Below are 24,863 nucleotides of genomic sequence, written 5' to 3'. Positions count from 1 at the left end.
TTGCAGTTGCTCTTGTACATGCCTTATCTCTCTTGCTAGATTGTTAGCTTTGTGAGTGCCAGACCTTATTATACGTAATAAGTTAAGTAGGTGCTTAAGAGAAGTCTGTTAAGTTGAGCTGAATTGTGTGACTTAGCCATAAACACCATGAGGAAGGAGCTCAGAAAAGAATATTCTAAATCTCCTGAAGTAGAACATCCAGCTGGGGTTAATGACCATAAGAATTTAGTGCACTGGAGCTGAATATCTTCCCCAGTGACCCTGCTTCAGCAACATCCAGTTAGTGCAGTTAGGCTTTATTTGGAGGGCTTTCTTTAGTGCCAGATACTGGCAGATTCCTGCATACCTGCGCACAGTTTAAAATAAGATTCATTTGGTAAATGTTATGAATGTTTTATTTGTATTGCACATTCCCTAAAGCATTTTCAGTTGGAACAAATGATATATTTGAGAGGGAGAAAAGTGTATTCCAGAAAGCTTATGCTTCACCAGATGAAAAGCTGCCTTTTAGGTAGTTACACAAAATCATAATATGACGTTTCATCATTGTTCAATATACTGAATAGGCTTTGCAGGCTTAGATAACTTTTATGACAACATATTGTGTTTGATAACAAATTTTAAAGCTATATATATATATGGTATAAGACATGTAAAACTGTCATTTTTTGGCTTAGCATTAATATTTTTTTCTTAATGACAAACTCTTTTCTAAGAGATATTAAAAATATGTGATGAAGAATAAACTCATAGACTGTGGTATTCAAAGGAACCTCAAAGAAGATGTAGTACAACATACATAAAGAGCTTGAAGGGACCTTAGAGGCCATCTAGTTCTACTGCCTTCATTTTAGATGAGAAAACTGAAGTCCAGAGAGGATGAAAGGCTTTTTCAAAGCCACACAGCTTATCATTTATAGTCAAGGTAGGATTTGAACCCAGATCTTTGAACTCCCAATTCAACACCCTTTCTATTTTGCTATGTTTACTTTTAAAGATAATACAGTATTTATTATAGATGAAAAATGCATTACATTTTATAGCACTCTTTTTACAAATTATTTTTACAAGCATCACTTTATTTGATCTTCTTTGTATTATAGAATCTCCAATTTAGAAGTTGAACTATTGTCTAAATAGAAACCTCCACTTCAATATCCCTGATACATGCTCACAAAGTTTTTTTTGTTTTTGTTTTGTTTTGTTTTGTTTTTTGTGGATCTTACTAGCTTATGGGACAAATAATTCCATTTTTGGACTGTTCTAATTACTGGGAAGATTTTTTTCTTATATTGACCCCAATTCTTCCTCTTTGCAATTGTCATCCATTTCCCCTGTCCTCTTCTGGAGGCCAAAGTAGAAGTCTATTTCCTCTTCCACATGACAATCAAGATTATCAGTGATTCTAGTCATCAATTCTACTTGCTGTCCTCTTAACAGTCTCACATTTGTCGATGGTCTTTGTAAAAAGAAGAGGTCACGTGAACACAATAGTCTGGACTTTGCCCATAACTAGTCTGTTGAGATCTATTTCAAAACCAATCCTCTCATGCAATGTGTTAGGTATCCCTTCCAGATTTGTTTCATTCCTATCACGCTTCATCCACAAACTTAATAAGTATGCAGTCTAGGACTTCATCCAAGTAACTGATAAAAAAAAAAGTCAAATAGCACAGGACCAAGGACAGATCCCTGGGGCACTGGCTGAGACCATAGTGACACACACACACACACACACACACACACACACACACACACACACATACACACATACACATGCACAAACACACGCACAGCATTATGCTACATACTAATTGATATTTTCCTCTTTATCTTTTGTAATATATAAAAAGGTTACATTTTATTTTTTAGCAATTAAGTATAATAAATTATGTTCTTGGTATTATAGAAAGGTTTTAGATGCATTAATTTGGAAATATCAAAGTTATATGAAATTAGAAGGCAGTTATGAAGAAGGATAACAATGATTGGTGCCATGATACTTGTATGAAAAATTATTTCTGATTTTTAAGTAATAGTGAAGCTTCATGATTTTTTTATTCTGAACTTTAGAAATAGAAAAGCATTTCCATAGCATAGTGGAACAGAAAAAAAAGATAATTCCACATGAAATTGTAAATCTATTATGTACAATTTGCTACTTCTTTTAAATACATAATAAGGTTATCATGTAACTTTCTTTTTTCTTTTTCTTTCTTCCCACATCCCCCGTTCTAAAAATGGATCTAGCTGTATATATGTATGTGTATATGTGTATCTATGTATGTATTATGTGTGTATGTTTATATATATATATAATATGCACACATATAATATAAACATGTGTATAAATGATTAGTCGTTATAAAGATTAATTTTCTAAAATATAATTTATCTATTTTCAGTTTTAAACATTTACTTCCAAAAGATTCTGAATTCTGAATTTTCTCCCCATCTCTCCCCTCCCCCCACTGCAAGAAAGCATATAACTCAATCACCCTTTCCCCAACCTTCCCTTCCTTCTATCACCTCCCTTCTCCCACTTCCTCCCTTCTATTTTCCTGTAGGGCAAGACAGATTTCTATGCTCCATTGACGGTACAACTTATTTCCCATTTGCATGCAAATTTTAACATTCATTTTTAAAGCTTTGAGTTCCACATTCTCTCCCTTCTTCCCTCCCCATCCACCCTCATTGAGAAACGAAGCAATTTGACTAACCACATTTCCCTCTATCCTGTCCTGCCTTCTATTTATTCCATTCTCTCCCTTGACCTATCTCCTCACAATTTTATTTGCTTTTGATTATGCTTTCTTCCAATCTGCCATCCCTTCTATTATTCTTCCTCTCCTATCCCTTTCTCCCTTGCCTTCCTGCATGGTAAGATAGATTTCCATAGCCAATTGAATGTGTGTTATTCCCTCTCTAAGTCAAATCCAATGAGAGTAATACTAAGTTATTCTCTCTCACCACCCCCCTCTTCCCCTCCATTATAAAAACTCTTTTTTTGCCTCTTAATGTAAGATGCTTTACTACATTCTACCTCTACTTTTCTCTTTCTCCCATTTCATTCTTCTCAATACTTAATTTTATTTTTTAGGCATCCTCCCATCATATTCAGCTCATCCTGTACCCTCTGTGTGTGTATGTATATATAATGTGTATATATATACACACATATACATATATGGACATATACCCATACATATATAATACACACATACATATGTGTATATATATTTCCTCTAACTACCCTAATACTGAGAAAGGTCTCATGAGTTACAAACATCATCGTTCTATGTAGGAATGTAAACAGCTCAAATTTAATGAGCCCTTTATGACTTCTCTTTCCTATTTACCTTTTCATGTTTCTCTTGATTCTTGTATTTGAAAGATAGATTTTTCTAGTTAGCTCTGGTCTTTTCAACAAAGAATGCTTGGAAGTCCTGTATTTCACTGAAATTCCATTTTTCCCCTCATGGATTATACTGAGTTTTGCTGGGTAGGTGATTCTTGGTTTTAATCCTAGCACAGTTTACCTCTGGAATATCATACTCTAAGCTCTCCATTCCCTTAGTGTAGAAGCTGATAAATTAATTATCCTTACTGTGTTTCCACCATACTTGAATTGTTTCTTTCTGACTGATTGTAATATTTTCTCTTTGACCTGGAACCTCTGGAATCTGGCTACAATACTCCTAGGAGTTTTCCTTTGGGAATCTCTTTCAGGAGGTGATTGCTGAATTCTTTCCGATTCCATTTTACTTTCTGGTTCTATAGCATCAGGGCAGTTTTCCCTGATAATTTCTTGAAAGATGATTTCTAGGCTATTTTTTGTCAGGGTTTTCAGGTAGACTAATAATCTTTAAATGATCTCTCCTGGATGTATTTTCTAGGTCAATTTTTCCACTGAGATATTTCACATTGTATTCTATTTTTTCATGATTTTGATTTCATTTTATACTTTCTTGATTTCTCATAAAGTCATTAGGTTCCATTTGCTCCACTCTAATTTTGAAGGAATTATTTTCTTCAGTGAGCCTTCTTTTCCATTTGGTAAGTTCTGCTTTTTAAGGCATTCTTCTCCTCATTGGCTTTTGGGACCTCTTTTGCCATTTAGGTTAATCTATTTTTAAAGATGTTATTTTCATCATTTTGGAGGGTTTCCTTTAGCAAACTGTCAACTTGTTTTTCATGATTTTCTTGCATTGCTCTCATTTTTCTTCCCTTTTTTTCCTCTACTTCTCTTACTTGATTTTGAAAATCCTTTTTGAGCTCTTCCATCGCCTGAGCCCATTTCATATTTTTCTTGGAGGCTTTGGATGTAGGAATCTTGACCTTGCTGTCTTCCTCCAGTTACATCTTTGATCTTCCTTGTCAAAAGAAAATACCTTTTCACCAACAAAATAATCTTCCATTGTCTTATTTTTTTTACCTTTTTCATCATTTTTCCTGACAAATACTTGATGTCTGAGCTCCTTGTTAAGTGGAGTGTGCACTGCCCCAAGTTTCATGGGTTTTGTACATGGGTTTTTGGAGAAATATCTCCAGGGACCTGTACATTCTCATCTCCTTCAAAGTGCTATGATCAAAGAAGATGTATTTACTCCTTTTCTGGCCTGCATTCTGGTCTGTGAACAATCACAAGCACTCTTTTATGTTCTGCATCTGCTAGTAGGATTCCTTCTCCATAGCTGCCACCAGCTCTGCCAGATCAGTGCTCCTCCTTCCCCAAGGCCACCACCCAGGACTGTAACCCAGATCAGCTGCTTGTTTCCCCCACTGTCTGTACCCTGAAAGCTTCAGAAGCAACCTTCACTGCAGCAGTGGCTGCCTGTGCCCTGGGGCTGGGGCTGGGGGGTTGGACCTAACTTCTTTCTTCTTTCCAGGTGAGAGAGCTTTCCCACTCACCTTTGAATCTGTCTTTGGCATTTGTGGACTGAGAAGTCTGGAAACTGTTACAGCTGCCAGTGATTCAATACTCAATCCCTTCTGTGCAGCCATGGTCCACTGTGGGCTGCACTCCACCTCAAGTACAATACAACAAACTTCCTCTGTTGGCCCTTCCAGATGGTCTTGGGCTGGAAATCTGTTTTACTTTGTCATTTTGTGGCTTCTGTTGTTCTAGAATTTGTTCAGTTATTTTCTACAGGTATTCTGAGGGGTTTGGATGGAGAGCTCAAGCAGGCCCCTGCTTCTACTCTGCCATTTTGGCTCCACTGCCCTACAGTGATTAACTTTAGACAAATTTAAGGTTACCAAAGAAATATGTTTTATGTTACCCAGTGGTTACTGTATTGGATTTGGAATCTAGTCTGTGTCTAACTCCAATTCTGATATATATTAGACATGTGACTATTCTCTCATCATTTAGATTCTCAGACCCTCAATGTTTTCATATATGAAATGGGAATAATAGCTATTGTACCAACTTAACAAAGTTGTCAGGTAATTTATCAATATATTTAATTTTGGAAACTTTAAGGCCTTGTTTTAATTTCAGCTACTATTATAAAAGGAAAAGCAAATTACTATTATTTGTATTAGTAATAACACTACTAATGACAATACCTTGCATTTTGCATAATGGTCTTCACTATGTTGTCCCAAAGCATTTTCACATTGATTAAGTTATTTGTTTTTTAATAAAGAGGTGTTATTTCTCACATTTTACAGATAAACAATGAATAAAACAAGCATTTCCATAACATAGCAAAGTTAGTATGAAAGTAAATTATTTTTTCAGTGTCTACATTAATGATAGAGCTAGGATTAGAACCCATGTTTCTTAATGCTGGGGCCATTTTCATTATTGTTATGTCCTCCAATCAGCACCGACTAAATATTACTGTGGATTAAATCTTGCCTTTGGGACTTGTTGTGGTTCTTTAGTTGCTTCAGTCCTATTTGACTCTTTGACCTCATTTGGGGTTTTCTTGGCAAATATACTGGAGTGGTTTGCCATTTTCTTCTTCAGGTCATTTTGCATATGAGGAAACTGAGACAAAGAGGGTCTAAGGTCTCATAGTAAGTGAGTAAGGCTAGATTTGAACTCAGGGAAATAAGTCTTCCTTACTCTGGGCTTGGTATCTAGCTGCCCATGAGATTTTTTTAGTTGTCTAACATTGGAAAATAACTTAGCTAGCAAGATGGGGGATGACAGATTTCCTGATGTAGTTGACATTAAGGGAAGGGAGAACAGGATTCAAGCCTTATTATATGACTCTGGGCAAGTTACTAACTCTCAGTTTTCTGAAGGTAGTTTCCTAAGACTTTAAGTTGAAGAGAAATGCTGATCTCCATAAATTAAATGATCTCTAAACATGGATTTTCCTACAGAATGAAAATCATATAACTGGACCAATTAAAGGCAGAGAAAGATAACATACCAAAGACAATGAGGTAGTACTTACTACACAGGATTTTTATGAATATCAAATGAGGTATTTGTAAAGCACTTTGTGAAAGTCAATCACAATATAGTCCATTTTAAAGGTTGGTTGCTTGTAATCATCCCACATTTTTTCTAAAAATTAGCAATAACAACAGTCTCTAGCATCAGTCAATGCAAATGATTTTATTGGTCAAAATATTTTATATTGGCACTTTTTTTTTAATACTTCAGGTTTAAGATGTGTTCATGAATGGATAACCCATTTGTGTCATATGAACAAACTTTCAGAGGTAATAATACTATGAAGCACAAAAACTGAAAGGGACCTCTCAAAGCCAAGTACTCTTTACTAAGCAGACTTCATCACATACACAAGTTGGCAACCTTTCAAAAGCAGTAAGCCAAGGTCCCAACCCCTTGTCTTCTGGCAAGCCTATGACAGACAGTGAAGATAATAGTGATGACCATGCACATGTTCCAATGAGTAGGGCTACAGTGTGCCAATTCAGGAGTAGTGATGAGATATGTGAGAAAGTGCAACTTCTCAAGATGGAGAAAGAAGTTGGGAAAGGGAAAGGGAAGAATAATAAATAATAAGTCTTCATTGGAAAGGAATGTGATAGCTACTTGTCAAAAAACCATTAAATGATAAATCTGGGTACCATATTTGATGCAATCAATCTAAAAATTACTGGTCACTGCTACTCTCAAACTAATCTGCTCCAAGGCAGGGTAATTCTTGTCTAATTTTTAAAGATCTCCAGAACTGTGGGTACATTTACGAAGCAGTTTTAGTTCATACCCATTCTGACTTTTAGGAAGTTCTCCCTGATAATTGACCAAATTCTTTCTCCAGATATTCTTAAAGTCTCATCTCCTCTGTGGAAATGAAGAGCCAATGATCATTATCTGTAAATAAGCAATAGATTCTATTTGAGAGGTAATTATTAATCATATTGGAGATATCAAATTAATGCTTAAAATTGCTCATATCTAGTAACTAAATGAAAGGGCCTTGGGCTGTAAAGTCCCTCATTATTACTCTAGTCTATGACTTTTCGGTATCTCATTTATACCTCATCCAAATAATTAATCATCTTATTATATTTACCTACCATACATCTTGGAAGTTCATCAATTAACATCTCTGCAGAACACTGTTTTTGACTTCTAGGTAAATTCTCTATGACAAAATAATGAGCCTGCTCTCCCCTCCCCTCCCCATCTCCAGTTGAAATTTTACAAAATATACTGTGTTCTGCTTACTATTGAGCCTGGTTACTATTTTATTTTTCCATCAAAGAGTATAATATTTCTCTTGCATCTCATCATTTGCTTGAAGAAATATAAATTAAAGGATCTAAATCCAATGGAAAAAGACAAATCTTCACTTGATCTCAATGTTTTGGTTTTTTTCCCCCTTGACTCAGAAGGCTCAAGTAAAATACAGATGGGTACTATGAATGAGTTGTTATCCTACGGCAACTTTGGGCTCCCTCAGTAGGAGAGGGTAGGGGCAGCAGCACCCAGAGGATTAAAAGGATTAGCAGGTGATTAGCAGGCAACAGAGAGTCAACAAAAGTAAGCCACAAAAATGTGGGTGGGTATGGTCCAAGCAGTGAGAGCAGTATAGAGATCAAAGCCAAGACTCCAGAAGGTTAGAGATCTAGGAGACCAGGCAGGAAAACCTGCTGGCAGTTTGGGACCTTTAAAACTGAGAGTAAGAGCTACAAAAAACTGAGAAAATAATCCCAAAGAAGCAGAGTTCTTTGAATTATAACAATTGGGTTCATGCAAAAGATCAGTTCTGGACAACATCATTTAATGGTAGCAGTAGCTAGTAGTACTCTACCTTCCCTGCCTTTCCCTCCCCTCAGTTTGACTTAAAACAATAGAATTATGGAGCCAAATATTCCCTGGAGTTTTGGATGTTTATCATTCCATATACATACAGCATATTCCTGTGGTTTCCTACTATAATTTATTCATGATCATCCAGGTTCCCCCAGTGGCCTAGCTACTCCCCAGGATGGCCCACAAGGGCATCATTTCCACAACAGTACATTATACTAGTGGTCTAAAATGGTGAATGCATGTTCCAAAATGCTTGTATTACTGTCAAAGAGTAAATCACTTTGGGAGAATCTGGGTCAACTCTTGCTCTTCTTTGTAATTGTATGGCAGAGAGTACAATAATGCTTCCTATTCATGGACCACTTTTCCAAGGAGCTTGAAGTATCTTTCTTTCCTTTTTTTTTTTTTTTTAAATTTTCATCCTTGCTGATGAACACATTTTCTTTTCCTTGCTGTAACAAATCCACTGTAGCATTGCAGGAGAAATAGAAATGAAGCCACCCACACTTTATATTTATACCAAACATATTCAACATTCCAGAGAGACTGGAGTACATTTCCTGAAACAATGGATTAATAGATGAGTTGGAGATGAAATCTTGATCAGGAAAGCTAGTTGAGACTATGAATGGCGTTAATTGCTCCTTAGAGCATTGGAAAAAAGAAAGTCTGCTTAAAAAGAAGCAGATAAACATAGTGGGTGTCCTGCTGGTGGTATCCATAAACATAAGCCCAAAGATCAGAGATAGAAGAAAACACTTCCACAGCCCTTTCAATGGGTTCCCTCTAGACATTTACAGGATATAGCAGAGGAAGGCAAAGTGAGACTTTTTCTTTACTAAGAGAATGAGCACAGTAGGAATCTTGGCACACGTACAGTAATCCTTCCCTCCTCTAGGCCGTTTGCACCAAGCCATAGTGTAAAGAGGAAAGTAAATGAGTTGGTATTGGCATGTGTGTTTTTCCTGTGGGGAAAATCACTTTCACTAGGTAACAAATTCAGTCAGAAGGAAGACTTTGGGATCACTTCATCAGCTGCTGAAGTTCTGCCACTTCTATTGTGGAACATGGCATCTGTTTAATAGATGCAAGCAAACAAAATGTAATTACCACCATTAGAATCTGTCCTGACACATGGTTAACACTCCTATTCTTATGAATGGGGAAATAAGAAAGTTTTTGGTTTTAAGAAAACAGAATAATAGATTTATGTCTTACAAGACCTAACACACAGAATTCAGCGCATGACTTTTTCTCACATTCCATGATTTTTAAGATGATTCCCATTTAACTCAACTGTTGCTGATGTGAATTGCTGCTGAGCTGTAGGGTTGAGAGTATTAACAGTATTGAAATAGGAAATCTAATTCAGAGATAAAGAACTAGAAATTATCCTTATGAGAACCACATTTCCACTTCAGTTCTACAATTTTAAAAAAAGAATGCCTTCTATGAGATAGACCAATAAACAAACACAAACATAGAAAAAGAAGGCAATAGTCTCTAACCTGAAATAGCACTTTACTGGAGAAATACAACATATACACAAATAATTATGAGGAAAATTGAAGTAGAAAACTGTATTAACTGGGGTGTTATGGAAAGACTTCATGGAGGAGGCTACATGCGTTGAGGCTTAAAGAAAGACAAAGCTTCAAGAAGATCAAGAAGAGGTAAGAAAATATTCTAGGAATGGGGATTGGCTTGTGTGAGTGGAAGTAGTAGGAAGTAGTCATAGGAATAACATCTGCCAAGGTCCTAGCCCTATGAACTACACTAGTAAAAAAAATCCTTAAAACAAAGAAAAATATTCCCAATCCTGATAATTCAAGAGCATAGAGGAGGCCTGCCTATGAGGACTCAGTGACATATATATATATATATATATATATATATATATATATATATATATATATATATATATATATATATATATATATATATATTCCTCATAAGATCATGGAATATGTATATACATATTCCATGGTCTATTGAGGAATCATACCATTCCTTTCTGACCAGATAAGTTTCTGTATATAAACTATTGGGCAACAATAATATAAGTTGAGTGCTCTATCCTTACTGCATATTTCTTCCATGTTATGGAGGAGTAAGACTTCTTTTGTTATCTATTAGAATGGTATAGTAGGAGTATCTTATTTCATTCAAATTAATATTTGAATTATATCAATCTAGCCTGAATCAGATTTGTTTTCTGGGATATCTAGTTCAGGAAAAATTTAGTAGTTCAGTTTAGATAGAATATAGAGTATGTCAAAGTGAATAAAAAAATAATCATGCAAAGGTTGGTACAGGCCAGATGTGGAGGAGGGAGACATTTGTGAACCCTACATTCAAATTACTTGGTTACTGAAATAATTGATTATCATTAAAACATTCTGAAATTTAAAGGGAAAAAATTACCTTGTTTCTTTTTCCGTGTTGCTAGTTTGGGATTCCCAGAAAAATGATTGTATTCTTCTTGGAAATTAATAAGAGAAAGGAAGTTGCAAAGACTTTCTTCTGAAATATGGTTGTAGTAATGAGTGTGCCTATTTACTACTTTTCTCTCAATTATTTTGGGAGAATGGAGACACCATGTCACTGGTCAGGCCCACCTGAGTTACACAAATAGACTCTATGAGTTGTTCAAGGAAGTGGTGTTAAGAGAAAGGTAACCTTAAGGAAAGTGCTAGGCCTGGAGTTAGAAGACCTGAGTTCAAGTACAGACTCTAAGACTCACTAGCTATGACTCTGGGCATGTTACTTAATGTCTGTTTGGCTCAATTTCTTGAACTGTAAAATGAGATAATCACAACACATTCCTCACAGGATTGTTGTGAGGACAAAATGAGATATTTATAAAGCACTTAGCACTGTGTCCAGTACTTAGTTGGTGCCACATAAATGTTTATGTCCTTTCCCTCCTTCCTACTCCCCTTATGTAGTAAATGTATTTCTTGACTGAATAAACCACACCTCTTCAACTCTGACCTCAGGCTTTTAAGTGTGATTAATACTTCTTACCTCTTTCATTCAATGGAGACTGGATTTCATTCATTCAATGACTCTGGATTGATGGATACTCTACACTAGTCACTGTGTCAGTCATTCATATAAAAAAACATTAATTTGGTGTATGTATCAGGTGAGTATTATGTATCCAAAAAGGACTGTGATGTAATGTGGTTCAACAGATGTATTGTTCCATTTTAGTCTTTGTATCCTTAGAACAGAAATTCTCAGAATATGATCTAGAGACCCCTGGGACTCCATGACAGCCTTTTAGGGAATTTTTGAGGTTAAAACTATTTTCATAATACAATAATTTAATTTCTAATACAGTAAATATAATTTGATAAAACCCATATAAACAAAATTTATTAGAGGATTCTCCTCAATAATTTTTGAGAGTATAATAGGGCTCTGATTTATTTGTTTTCTTTTTCTTTTCCCCCAGTTCAATAATGTTATATTATGGGTAAGAAAACTGATGTTTGTAAAGCAGAAGTGACTTGTTCAATCACCCAACAAATGGGCAGAGCCAGGGCTTGTCTGAGTCTTCATCATCCCCTACATGTTTGTAGCTTATAGTTCTGCATTTCCAAGGCCTCACACAGCAGCTTCATTCCTTCACCACTGAATAAATTATGACTCAGGTCCCATGTTTGTAGGCTCTCATTGCTACAGGTAACAGGAAGGAAATACTGAAGGCAAGTAGCAATGAGCCTACCTCAGGATATGTTTTTTATTCATCTCTTGAGTCTTTTATTTGAATATCAAATTTTCTGTTCAGCTCTGGTCTTCTCATCAGAAAAGTTTGAAAGTACCTTATTTCACTCAATGTTCATCTTTTTCCATGAAAAATTATGCTCACTTTTGCTGGATAGTTGATTCTTGGTTGTAATTCAAGCTTCTTTACCTTCTGGAATCTCTCAATCAATATTTGTTAAGTGCCTATTAGGTATCAGACATTCTGTTAAGCATTGAGGAAATGTAAAGAGGTAAAAAAAAGTCCCTATCCTCAAGGAACTCACCATCTAATCTGGGGACACAACAGGCAAATAATCCACACAAATGTATGCAGGATTAATAGGAAATAATTAACAGGCATTAGAATTAAGAGGGATTTGGAAAGATTTATTTGGAATTTAAAGGAAGCCAGTAGGTGATGAGGAAAGAGAGCACTTCAAGCATGGGGGACAGCCAGAGAATATGTCAGGAGACAAGGAACAAAGTTCTCTTGCTTGTGGAACAGTGAGGAGGCCAGAGTAACTGAACTAGAGAGTATGAAACAAGGAGTAAAATGAAGAAGACTGGAAAGATAAGAGGAAACTATGTTATAAAGGGTTTTAAGTGCCAAATAAGAGATGTTATTGTTGATTCTAGAGGTGATAGAGGAGTCACCAGATTTTGTTAAGTAGATGACTAACATGGTTGAGATCACACATTAGGAAAATAATTTTATTGGATAAATGGATTATGGATTGAATGAAGAAGAGATATGGGACAGGCATCTCCACCAGAAGGTTATTGCAACAGTCCAGATGTGATATGGTTAAGGCCTGCATGAGTGTGGTGGAAGTCTAAGAGGAGAGAATGGGCTATGTTTGAAAGTTGTTGTAAAAGTAAAGTTGACAGGCCTTTGATTATGGGGGTGAGAGATAGTAAGGGGTGGAGAATGACATTTATGTTGCAAGCCTAAGGGGCCAAGAGGATGGTGTTGCCCTCAAAATAATGGCAAAAAAATGGGAGCATTGGGCATATGGAGAAAGCTAATGAGTTTGGTTGTGGATATTTTGAGTTTAAGATGTCTACTACATATCCATTTTGAGATTTCTGAAAAGTATTTGAGATGAAAGACTGGAGGTCAGCAAAGAAATTAGAGCAGCAGGATAAGTATATTTGAGAATTATTAGTATAGAACTGTTAATTCTAATTCAGTGGGACCTCATAAGATTACCAAATAGAGCAGTATAGAGGTAGAAGATAAGATAGCCCAGGACAGAACCCTGTAGGACACCTAACTTTAGAGGGTAGGATCTGAATGAGGATCCAGCTGAGGAAACCAGTAAGAAGTGATCTGATATATAAGCAGGAAAGAGTTGTATCCCAAAAACCCGGAGAGAGGAGGGTGTCAAGGAGAAGAGAGTGATGAATACTGTGGAAGTCTGCAGAGAGGCCAAAGGAAATAAAGACTGAGAAGACGCTATTAGATTTGACAATTAGGACAACAAAGGTAATTTTGGAGAGAAGAGTTCCTGTTGAAAGATGATATCAGACAGTGGATTGTAAGAGTTAGGAAGAGAATGAGAGAAGGTAAATTGGGGGCACTTTTTAGGGGCCTTTTAAAGTTTAGCCACAAAGAGATATAGAATATAGAGATAGAGATATGGAAGAGATATAGGATGGATGATAATTATTGTGAATGAAAGGGTCAAGTAAGGGTCTTTTTGAGGATGGTGGAGACATGGGCAAGTTTGTTGAGAGAAGGAGAGAATAAACATAAATGATATAGTGGGGATGATAAACAGGCAATCTGATGGAGGAGATGGGACATGATTGCCTGTGAAGGCAGTGTGTTAGCTTTATTAAGAAGTAAGGCTACCTACTCATATGAGACAGGAATGAAGGAGGAAATAGTGCCAGAAGGCAGATGATTAATGTGAGATGAGGAAGAAGGGAGAAGAGAGAGAGCTCATGGTCAATGACTTCATTTTTTTTTTCTGTAAAATATAAGGCAGTGTTCTCAAATGAGAGGAAGGAAAGAGGAGTAGCCATGGGAGGTCTGAGGAGAGATAAAAAAAAAAGGTTTGGTAAAAGTCACTGTGGAAAGCAAGATAGTGAATTGATAATGGAGGATTGCTTAGCCAAAGGAGGCCTCAGTTGAAGTTGTATGATATACCTTTAGTGAAATCAATCAGAACAATTGTATGATTTTCTCCACCTTCTTTCAGTACCAAGAGTATAGGAATGAAGGGAGAAGAGAGGTGGAAGAAATCCAAGACTGAGCCTTGGCAGAATGCAACAGGAGATATGATAAGGAGACTAGGGACTCAAAAAAAGAAGATAATATAGAGTTAAGCTAGTTCACTAAAGGGTCAAGATCAGAAAAGAGAGTGCCTAGTTAGGGGTGATGACCTAGGAGAGAGGTAAGGGGCCAAGGAATAGACAGTAATATTATGAGCAAAAAGCAGAATTTTGTAATGGAAGGCAGAGGCAGAGGTAAAAAGATAATCCAGAATGTGGATTTGGTGTATTTGTGGGTGTTGGCAGGATCAGGTATAAGAATCTTTGAGTGTGACTGAGGTGGACTAGGAGTAGGTCAGGGGAAATGCATAGATTGAGGGACTGAGAGATTAAAATATTTGAGGGTGAGTTAATACATAGGTTGATATGCTCTAGCATGAGAGTAGGAGTTAGGGGAGAGAAAAAAATGGTGAGACAGGTACAAAATTTATTGCATAAGGAGGTCTATAGACAGTAGCTATCAGAATTGAGTAGCAATTAATTAATTAAGTAAGTAGTAGATATGAAATTCATGAACCTCAAAGGAAAAGAATTTACTGAGTAATGGAGCAAAGGTGAGAAACTGGAATTGGCAATAGGGAGTAATGAATAGTCCAACTCCCCTACTTTGACCAATGAGTTGAGGATAATAAGTAAAAATGGAGCCAATACTACAAAGAGTGACCAGAGATGCTGTATCTTCCAAAAGAAGCCAGGTTTCAAAATTAGAAGACAGGAGTGAGAGAGGAAAAGATTTAGGATGATTGAAATTAATACCTATGGGATGGGTATTCCAGAGGACACAGTGGAAGGGATGGATAACATTCAGTTGGAAAAAGAGATAAGAATAAGTAATTAGGTGGTAAGAGATAGTGAGTGGTCTTTGAATGTCATAGATAGGGGTTCAGAATCACTGGCATGTATAGAGTATAGCAAGGTGTGAGAATATTCATCATTGAATACAAAGTTCTACACCTCTTCTCAGAGGAGACTGAAGATCAGTATGGAGATGAGTGGAAGAAAAGATGAAAAACAGATGGTCACATCAGAGGTCCCATTTCATTTTCCCTTTTCTCTCAGAAGGTTGACTATAAGGCAGGAAATTGCAGCAGGAGAAGGAAGTCAATTTTGTACATTCCCATGGACTTTCCTCAAGAGAAAGGTAGAGGAGGAAACGGGAGGGGTGAAGTCAAAGGGAAGTATGCACCTCTTTGCAACAGAGGTTCTCTACATCCCAGTTGGAATATCAGGCTGCCAGTAGGAGGTGGAAGTTGTCTTTTGCTGACACAGATGAAAGTTTCTGTTAGCCTCAACTAGGGGACATGAATAGTTAAAGTTTAGCCTTTCCTTAGGGGACAGATAGCAACAGATAGAATAGGGCAGTAAGAGGATGGTCTTGCTTCCTTTCTCACATAGGACTCTAAACCAGGTGGAAGCAGCAGGAAATGGAAGTCTCATGGTGCAGAGAGATGTCATTTTGGGGTAAACAAAAGTAGTTCATCCTGGCCCCTTGTCTAGAAATTGCTAAATTTAATAAGGACATCACAATAAAAGGCATCAATGAAACTTTTAAAATAACTTTTTAAAATACTGAATTCTTATCCATTGAGATAGTCAAATGGCTCTACAAGTAAGTACAAAAAAAGATCAATCAACATAATTATTGAGTGTCTTCCCTATACTCTGCACTGTGGTAAATAATATAGGGAGTACAGAAGAAACAAAAGCTGTGATCCCTGCCCTCAGTGTATTTCTCTTCTAGTTGTGGAGATATAATGAACACATAAGAAACTTCTATGAATCATGAAAAACTGTCTATGCTTAATTAATAAGTTGTGCAAAATACCTTGGAGGTCAATAAGAATACATATTGGGCTTGAAAATTCTGGGAAAGATTTCTGGTGGACTAGGTCTTGAAAGATGAGGAGTATTTGTAGAAGTATTATATGGATGAGAGAAGGTAGTATATTCCAGGCAAAGCATCATGAAGGGACTGGGCTAATTTTAGCAGAGGAAATGTTGATGAGTATCAGGAAATAAAACTGGATACATATGGTAGGGTTGGATCATAGAGGGCCATGAAAACTAGACAGAGGAACTAAGACTAGTGTCTGAGGCAATAGGATATAATTACACTTAAAAAAATAATCAGGGAATTGACTTGAAAGCAATATTTAAAGAAGATTGATGTGGTTGCTACATACAAAATAGATTGAAAGGAAGAGAGCCTGGAATCATCCCTGAGTTTATTTCACTGATGATTCATTTCCAAACACCTCGTGTATATTTCTTAGCATCTGTTTTTAAGGGAATCTGAGTAAAGGTAAACAAAGTAATTCACCACAGTAGTCTGGGTATTCGGTTAGGCTTGGAAGCAATATTGAAGCATCTTTTAATTCTTTCCTTCTTCACCCACAAATAATGACACTATAGCATTTCATATACTAAGTTCTAGTGTATTCTCATTCCCAAAGTGTCATTTGATGATTTATAAAATGAGTAATATTTTCAGGCCCCACTTTTACCATGAATACACCAGAGTTGCTTCTAGATAATCATATGTTTGCTTTTAGATTGGGAGTTCTGGAGATTTGTCTTCTAGACAAATAGAAAGTTTTCTCTCCATCTCCCACCTTCTATTTCTTTACCTTTCATTGGTCAGTTTACTTTGTATGACCTTGTGATGGCTTCAATTCTCTTATTTCCTGCAATGTTCTTTAATTTATGCAGCTTTTGAAGATGGCAGAGTAGAAAGATGCACATATGCTAACTCTTACCCCACAGCCCATAAAATACCTGTAAAGAAGAACTCTCAACAAATTCTAGAGCAGCAGAAGCCACAGAGCAATGGAGTGGAGGAGATTTCTAGCCCAGAGTTACCTGAAAAACCAACAGGAAAGGTCTGTCCCAACAGACCTGGAGCAGAGCCCTGCCCAGCCTTGACCACGTGGCACCAAAAGGACCAGATCTGAGCAGGCTACAGGGACAGAATCTCCAGTGGCAATGCAGATCCCTCAACCCATAGGCACCAAAGGTCAATGAGAGGTTCTTTTTGGCTGGCCAAGAAGGCAGCAAGGTATCCCCATAACTCCTCAGGTGGCAGCAGTAGAGGCAGCAGCAGCAGACAGGGTTCCCAAAGCAGGCAGCAGCCTACAGCCATTGTTGATGGTCTCATTGTAAACCCCTTTAGGGAACTGAGCCCTGTGTGGCAGCCCTGCCCCCTCCTGAGCAGTGAATCTTAATCTCACACTCAATAGCAGCCCTGCCCCAGCCTAATGCCCCTGAGGATTTGGAGCAGCTCATCTGAATCTCAGCCCCCAGTGCTGCTTGGCAGAACTGGAGGCAAGGTGGTGGTGTAGAGGAAACTCAAAAATCTAGTAACTGACTGGGAAAATGCCCAAAAAGGGGGAAAAAAGACCATAGAAGGTTACTTTCTTGGGGAACTGGGGTCTCCCCTCATCCTTTCAGATGAGGAAGAACAAGGCATACTGTCAGAGGAAGTCAAGGCCTCTGCCTCCAGGGCCTCCAAAGGGAACTTAAACTGTGCTCAGGCAATAGAAGACCTTAAAAAAACAAGTTAGAAGCTTACTAAAGGAGAACCAAAAAATGCTGAGGAAAATAACAGCTTTAAAAACAGGCTAACTCAATTGGAAAAAGAGGTCCAAAAAGCCAGTGAGGAGAAGGAGGTTTTAAAAAGCAGAATCAGTCAAATGGAGGAGAAGTTTCAAAAGCTCACTGGACAAAATAATTTGCTGAAAGAGAGAATTGAGTTCAGGGAAATGAATGACTATGACTTAAACCAAGCAGTTAGTAAACAAAACCAAAAATTTGAAAAAATAGAAGGTAATTGAAACATCTCATTGGAAAAACAACTGACCTGGAAAATAGATCTAGGAGAAACAACTTAAAAATTATGGGACTACCTGAAAGCCATGATCAAAAAAAGAGCCTAGACATTACCTTCCATGAAATTATCAAGGAAAACTGCTCTGATGTTCTAGAATCAGAAGGCAAAATACATATTGAAAGAATCCACTGATCACCTCCTGAAAGAGATCTGAACAGAGAAACTCCTAGTAATATTGTGGTCAAATTTCAAAGTTCCCAGATCAAGGAGAAAATACTTCAAGCAGCTAGAAAGAAACAATTTGAGTATTGTGGAAATACAATCAGGATAACACAGGATCTGGCAACTTTAACCTTAAGAGATTGAAGGGCTTGGAATGGGATATTTCAGAGATCCAAAGAACTGGGATTGAAACCAAGAATCACCTACCCAGCAAATCTGAGTAGAATACTTCAAGGGAAAATGGTCATTCAATGATATAGAGGACTTTCAATCATTCATGTTGAGGAAAAGACCAGATCTGTATAGAAAATTTGACTTCCCAAGACAAGAATCAAGAGAAGCACGAAAAGGTAAACAGGAAAGAAAAATCATAAAAGACTCTCTAAACCTCAATGGTTTACATTACTAAATGGAAAGAAAATATTTATAACTCTTAAATCTTTTCTCATTATCTGGGTAGATGGAGAGATTGTACACACACACACACATACATGCACACACACATGTACACATATATAGATAGAGAGTAAAGGGTGTGTTGAATCAGAAGAGATGATATCCACACACACACACACACACACACACACACACACACACTAAAATAAAATAAAAATTAAGGAGTGGAGGAAAATAACGGGAAGAAAAAGGGAGAAATGGAATGGGACAGGCTATAACTCATAAAAGTGATAAGAAAAAATCTTGTTCAAAGGAGGAGAAAAGGGAGAAAGGGAGAGGGGAAAAATGAAGCTACTCTCTCCACATGTGGCTGAAGGAGAGAATGACATGCTCACTAAATTTGATATGAAAATTTATATCACACCACAGGAAAGTAGGAGAGGAGTGACAAGTGGGGTGAGAGGAATGTTAGAAGGAAGGGTAAATAATGGGAGAAAGGAGTCACTAGAAATAAAGAGTTTAGAGAAGGGACAAGGTCAATTGTGGAGGAAAAAATATGGGGGGATAGGGTAGGACAGAGGGCAATATTGCAAAACAACACATATTTAGCCTGTATTCAATTGCTTGCCTTCTCAGTGGGACTGGGGAGGGAGAGGGGGAGGGAGAGAAATTGGAATTCAAAGTATTAGCAACAAATGTTGAGAATTTTTACTGCATATAATTGGGAAATAAGAAATACAGGGAATGAGGTATAGAAATTTATCTTGCCCTATAAGAAAAGAGAGAAGATGGAGATAAGGAAAGGGTGGGGTGTGATAGAAGGGAGGGTACATTGAAGGAAGGAGTAATCAGAATGCAAGGTATTAGGAAGCAGTGGGGAGGGAAGTGATGGGGAGAAAAATTGGACATGTTACAAAGTGAGGTAAAAGCAATTAGTATTAAAACAATTGATTGAATGGCATCTTTAGTTTGGGTAAAATAATTTTAGTCTAAATTTCCTAGAGGAAGGTAACCTTGGGTAAAATTTGGCACTGATGGAAAAGTTAAGGTTTTAATGGTAAATTTGATTTTATGATTGCTATTTAATCAGGAACTAGAACAGGTATAGAAAGGCATGTAAGCCACTTAAGACTTGCCTCAAAAGATGTTCCTTAGCCAAAATGAAATTATAATCATATATGAAACCTGGTTATTGGAACTTGCCATTTTTAGATGCTATGGGACTATTAAGTGACTGTTCTGAGTCTAACTCCAGGTATGGATAGCAAGTAAGGCAGTCTGAGCTTCCAATCCATGATGCCAGTAAGCCTGTGAGATGCTGGTATGAACTGTAAAAGGTGATCTCATGGGAAGGGTGGGAGAGCGGCTGTTCAGCCTGGGCTGAGGTAGGATTTGCCTGACTCAGTTTGCCCACTGAAACCTGGCAGACTTTAAGCCTGACTGAATGCAAGTGGACAATCTAATCCTGCCTGGAATTGACATGAAGTTGGGGAGACATTGTATCTCTTCAATGTCCCTACACTTCCTAGCAATTTCCTATAGTCAAAAGGTTTGTAAGCTTAATGCCAGATCTATTAAATTATAGATTATTGGTAGAGGAACATCTGAGGTTAAGTCTAAAATTAAGCTATTAGGCATAGGACTTTAGACCAACAACAATAAGGTAGGGTCCTTTAATTCTTAGTAATACTGTGGAGACAATTAGGGTAAGAGCTTGTGAAGTTAGCTTGTGAACATAAATCTTATTTGTGTCTCAGTTGGTTAATGTTTAAAAAAAAATTCTTTTGTGGTCCATATTGTAAATGCTTTAAAAAGAAGCATCACCTGACCAAAAGTTTGAATTGTTTTTTTTTTCTGTTATAGCTGTGTTAAAAATGAAAAATAAAATTAAAAAAAATTATGTAGCTTTTCTGTGGGTCTCTTCAATCAGACTGTAAGCTCATTTCTGGGGAGGAAATCAAAGTTCTTAGTGCTTTGTGTTGCTGAGCATGTGGCTGATAAATTGTCAACAAAAATTTAGTGGTTCAATTTGGAAGAGTTTTCCTTAGATAGGTATCATACATGCTCAGGACAAAGACGTCTATTTTGGATACTAGGAAGTATAGTCCAATTCTGATTGCAGAGTTCATTTTTTTTTATCATGTTTCCCATGGTGCAAAGTAAAGGAGAAGGTGATAGCTTTCTTTAAGTCCCTTTGTAAGGAATAAAGAAAGATAGGAATAAAGAGGTGTCCAGAAATAGGACAATGCTCTCATGCCTTCCTAGTCACCAATGCAGTGAAACAAGGCTGTGTGCTTGCTCCTATGCTTTTTAGCATGGTGTTTTCAGCCATGTTGACAAATGGTTTCAATGAGGATGAACACAGCATCAAGGTCAACTACCATACTGATAGTAAGTTCTTCAATTTGAAAAGGCTACAAGCCAAGACCAAAGTGGAGAGAGTGTTGATGTATGATTTTCTGTTTGCAGATGATTGTTCACTCAATGCAGCCTCTGAAGCTGAGATGCAACAAAGTATGGATCAATTATCTGCTACTTGTGCTAATTTTGGCCTAATAATTAACACCAAGAAAACACAGGTGCTCCATCAACTGCCACCACACCATCCACATGTGGAGCCATTAGTTACAACAGATGGAGAAGTTTTAAATGCTGTGGATAAGTTTACTTACCTTGGTAGTGTATTTTCCAGGGGTGTACACATTGACAATGAGGTTGATGCATTGCCAGAGCTAGCTCAGTGTTTGGGAGACTCTGAAGAAAATTTTGAGAGAGAGGAGGTGTTAGACTGACTACCAAACTGAAGGTCTACAGAGCCATTGTGCTGACCTCATTGTTATATGCTTGTGAAACATGGACAGTCTACTAGCACCATGCCAGGAAACTGAATCGCTTTCATTTGAACTGTCTTAGGAAGATTCTGAGGATCACCTGGCAGGATAAGGTACCAGACACAGAAGTTGTTGCTCAAGCTGAACTGCCAAGTATTCAAACTATGCTTCGGAAAGCAAACCTCCAATAGACTGGCCATGTTGTTCAAATGCAAAATGTATGCTTGCCAAAAAGACTATTTTTATGGAGAACTTGCATAAATTGAGGCATCACAAAGTACACAAAGGATGTGCAAATTTGGGATATCCAACCCAAATATTCACACTGACTATCTGTGCCCAACCTGTGGTAGAGCATTCCAAGCTCATATTGGTCTGATTAGCCACAGTTGGACACACTGAAATTTCACTTTATCATGGTAATTTCATTTTGGTCCTCTTCGAAGACGAAGGACAACAGCCAACCAACCAACCAACCAACCATGAACAAGAAATTACATCACTGAATTATTTAGTCTTTTCTTTTTCTGAATAACCTTAAACTAGTCACTGATACACAGTGCAAGTGGTGAATCTTTCTTTAGATTCTTCTTATCTACATCTTTTTTGCTGTTTTTGCTGTTTTCTTCAAGGAAATCTTCAACCAACCATCCTCTTTCAAATTCTTACCTGAGACCATGGCCCAAGTCTGCAATATTCCCAGCACTTGTCCAGAGTGTTTAAAATGGTTCAGGAAAAAGCCTTCATTGATCAAATCTGACGAGTTTATGGCTTCAAGTGTTTGCAATGAGCTTCACTTGAAACTTGATTTAACCAGCTGCCAGGTTTGACTCCAAGCATCCTGGTAAAGGTGGGTGTGATCAAGGAAATGCTATGTCTCTGAGTGTGAATAATAGGGGTGTGTGTGTGTGTGTGTGTGTGTGTGTGTGTGTGTGACTGTTCAAGTCCCAAAGGGTTAAGAATACTGAGCTAAATCAGTTACATCCAGTGTAAGAATCATTTGCAGAAACTTTGAATATGGAGTTGGGAAAGAGAAAGATTTTACAACTAGAGGAGCTTTTCAAGGAAGGAATTACAGCTGTATACAAGTCCATTTAAAACAACAACAAGAGAAAAAATACAAAAAAAAAAAACCCTTTTAGTTGAAAGAGATGATTATAAAAGTGAAAATAAAGATTTAATCATCTAGACTCTAGTGTGTAATGAAGATAGCCCTTAGATGGCAGGGCAAAATATTGTCAGTTTTGAATTATTACTGGGTGACTTGTCTTCATGAAGATTATTCTCCCCAAATTGACCCTTTCTGTTTTGTTTAAAAGCACTCATTTTACTTAACTAAATACTTTATTTACCATCTCTCTCTATCTAAAAGTTGGTCATTGGGTATGTAGCTGGGAAGCCAGCAGGAAGCCCTTTGAAACCAAAAATACTTAATTGCCTCCGTTGGAGCAAGAAAGGTTTGCATCTTAGAGGTGATGGGATGAAGCATGTTGCGAAATTGGGCAGGTTGGGTGAAGAAGCCAGATCATTTACTGTATTCTTCTGAGTTGGGTTTTCATTACAATTTATTTGAAGCTCAAACCCAGAAGATAAAACACTGGCAAATTCTAATATAAGTACAGAATGTGGTCCAATTGATACAGATACTACTTCTAAAAATCTGTCCTACTTAGGAGTGCTTCAATTATCTTTAATAATTAAGGAGAAAATAGCACAGGTTTCCTTGCCTGCATCTTTAAGAACAAAATAAAACAAAGCTCTGAAAGTCTACCATTAGAGTTTCATTTTCTTTCATTTCTTCATTTCTTTTTAGTCATTAAAAAAATCACTTATTAAAGTGCCAATAGCCTCTGGAAAGGTAACACTAAGTGATTAATGACTAATACTTTAGTTTCTGATGACAGCGAAAGTTAAGTTAGAGGACTGAACTTAAGAGACCATGTTTGAAAGGGAAGTCTTCATGGGATCACAAATATTTAACCTGGGCTCAAGTCCTTTTGCACAAGGCTCTTCTCATTATCTAGAGCCATTAAAGTTTCATGCCTTCTAGAGGAAGAGGTCTTCTGGGAACTATCTGGAGGGAGCCTGAAGTAGAAGCCAAAAACAAAAAAACAAAACACCCCACCCCACACACAAAAGAATCTCTCTTCTTCTCACTTCTAACCAACTCCAAGCTTAATTTCAAGTTTTATGTGGGCCAACAGTTTGATGTCTCAGACCCAAAACCTCTTAGGATGCATTAAGAGAGGCATGGCTTCCAGGAATAATTTAATACTTGTCCATATCCTACTGTACACTGCATGGTCAGCTAACCACTTAAGTACTGTGTCAAGTCTTGAGCAAAGAAATTTAGGAGGGACATGAATAAGCTGAAATGTGTCCAGAGCAGGACAACCAGGATGATAAAGGTCCTTCAGTCTATATTATATAAGAATAAGTGAAGGAGACTAGGGATATTTGTCTTGAAGAAAAGAAGATTAGAGGTTGGGAATAGTGCAATGACTGTTAAAACTATTTTTAAGTAATTAAAAAAAAGGATTAGATTTGTTTGTTTGGCCTCAGAGGCCAAACTATAAGCAAACTATAAACAAAGAGCAAAAATTGGAAGACAAACTTAGACTTGCTGAAAAAACTTCCTAACAATTACTACTGTGCCGTATATTACCTCTATCAAATTGCCTCCTATTTAAAGAGGAGGAGGGGAGGGAAAGGAGAAAATTTGGAATTCAGATTTTTTAAATGAATATTAAAGATTGTTTTTTCATGTAATTGGAAAGAAATACTATTTAAAGAAAAAAACAATTAGTGCTGTACAGTGATATAGAAGTTCTTATTTTTTTTTTTTATATTGGAACTTCTTTATTAAAAAATTATTGAAGTTCCCAAAGATTTTTTGCTTACTTGGGTTGTCTCTACTGACATTTATCGTCTTAGAAATTAAAATGTCTTAGTATTATTTAGAAAATAATTTGACTTCAAGGACTCCTAAAGGTGTCTTGTGGAAATCCAAGGGTTCCTAAATCACGTTTGGAGAACGACTGTAACAGTAAAAGTCTGCCTTTGGAATCATTGGAGGTCTTTAAGCAAAGTTTGAATGATCAATTCTCAAGTCCATGCCCGTGAGGAATCCTCTCTAGTATGAGTAAAGCTAGATGACCTCAAAGGTCCCATGTAATTTCGAAATCGAATAATTCTGTGTTTGTTTTTTAATCATATAGAAATTTTAGAACTTAGAAAGTTTGATGCCACAGCAATTAAATAATTATAATACCTGGAAGTTAACAACTTTGGTACTTCTACTCTTGATGGA

The sequence above is a fragment of the Notamacropus eugenii genome, chromosome 7 (assembly GCF_028372415.1).
Source record: "Notamacropus eugenii isolate mMacEug1 chromosome 7, mMacEug1.pri_v2, whole genome shotgun sequence".
NCBI classification, from domain to species: Eukaryota; Metazoa; Chordata; class Mammalia; order Diprotodontia; family Macropodidae; genus Notamacropus; species Notamacropus eugenii.
Note: the sequence above shows the minus strand (reverse complement) of the source record.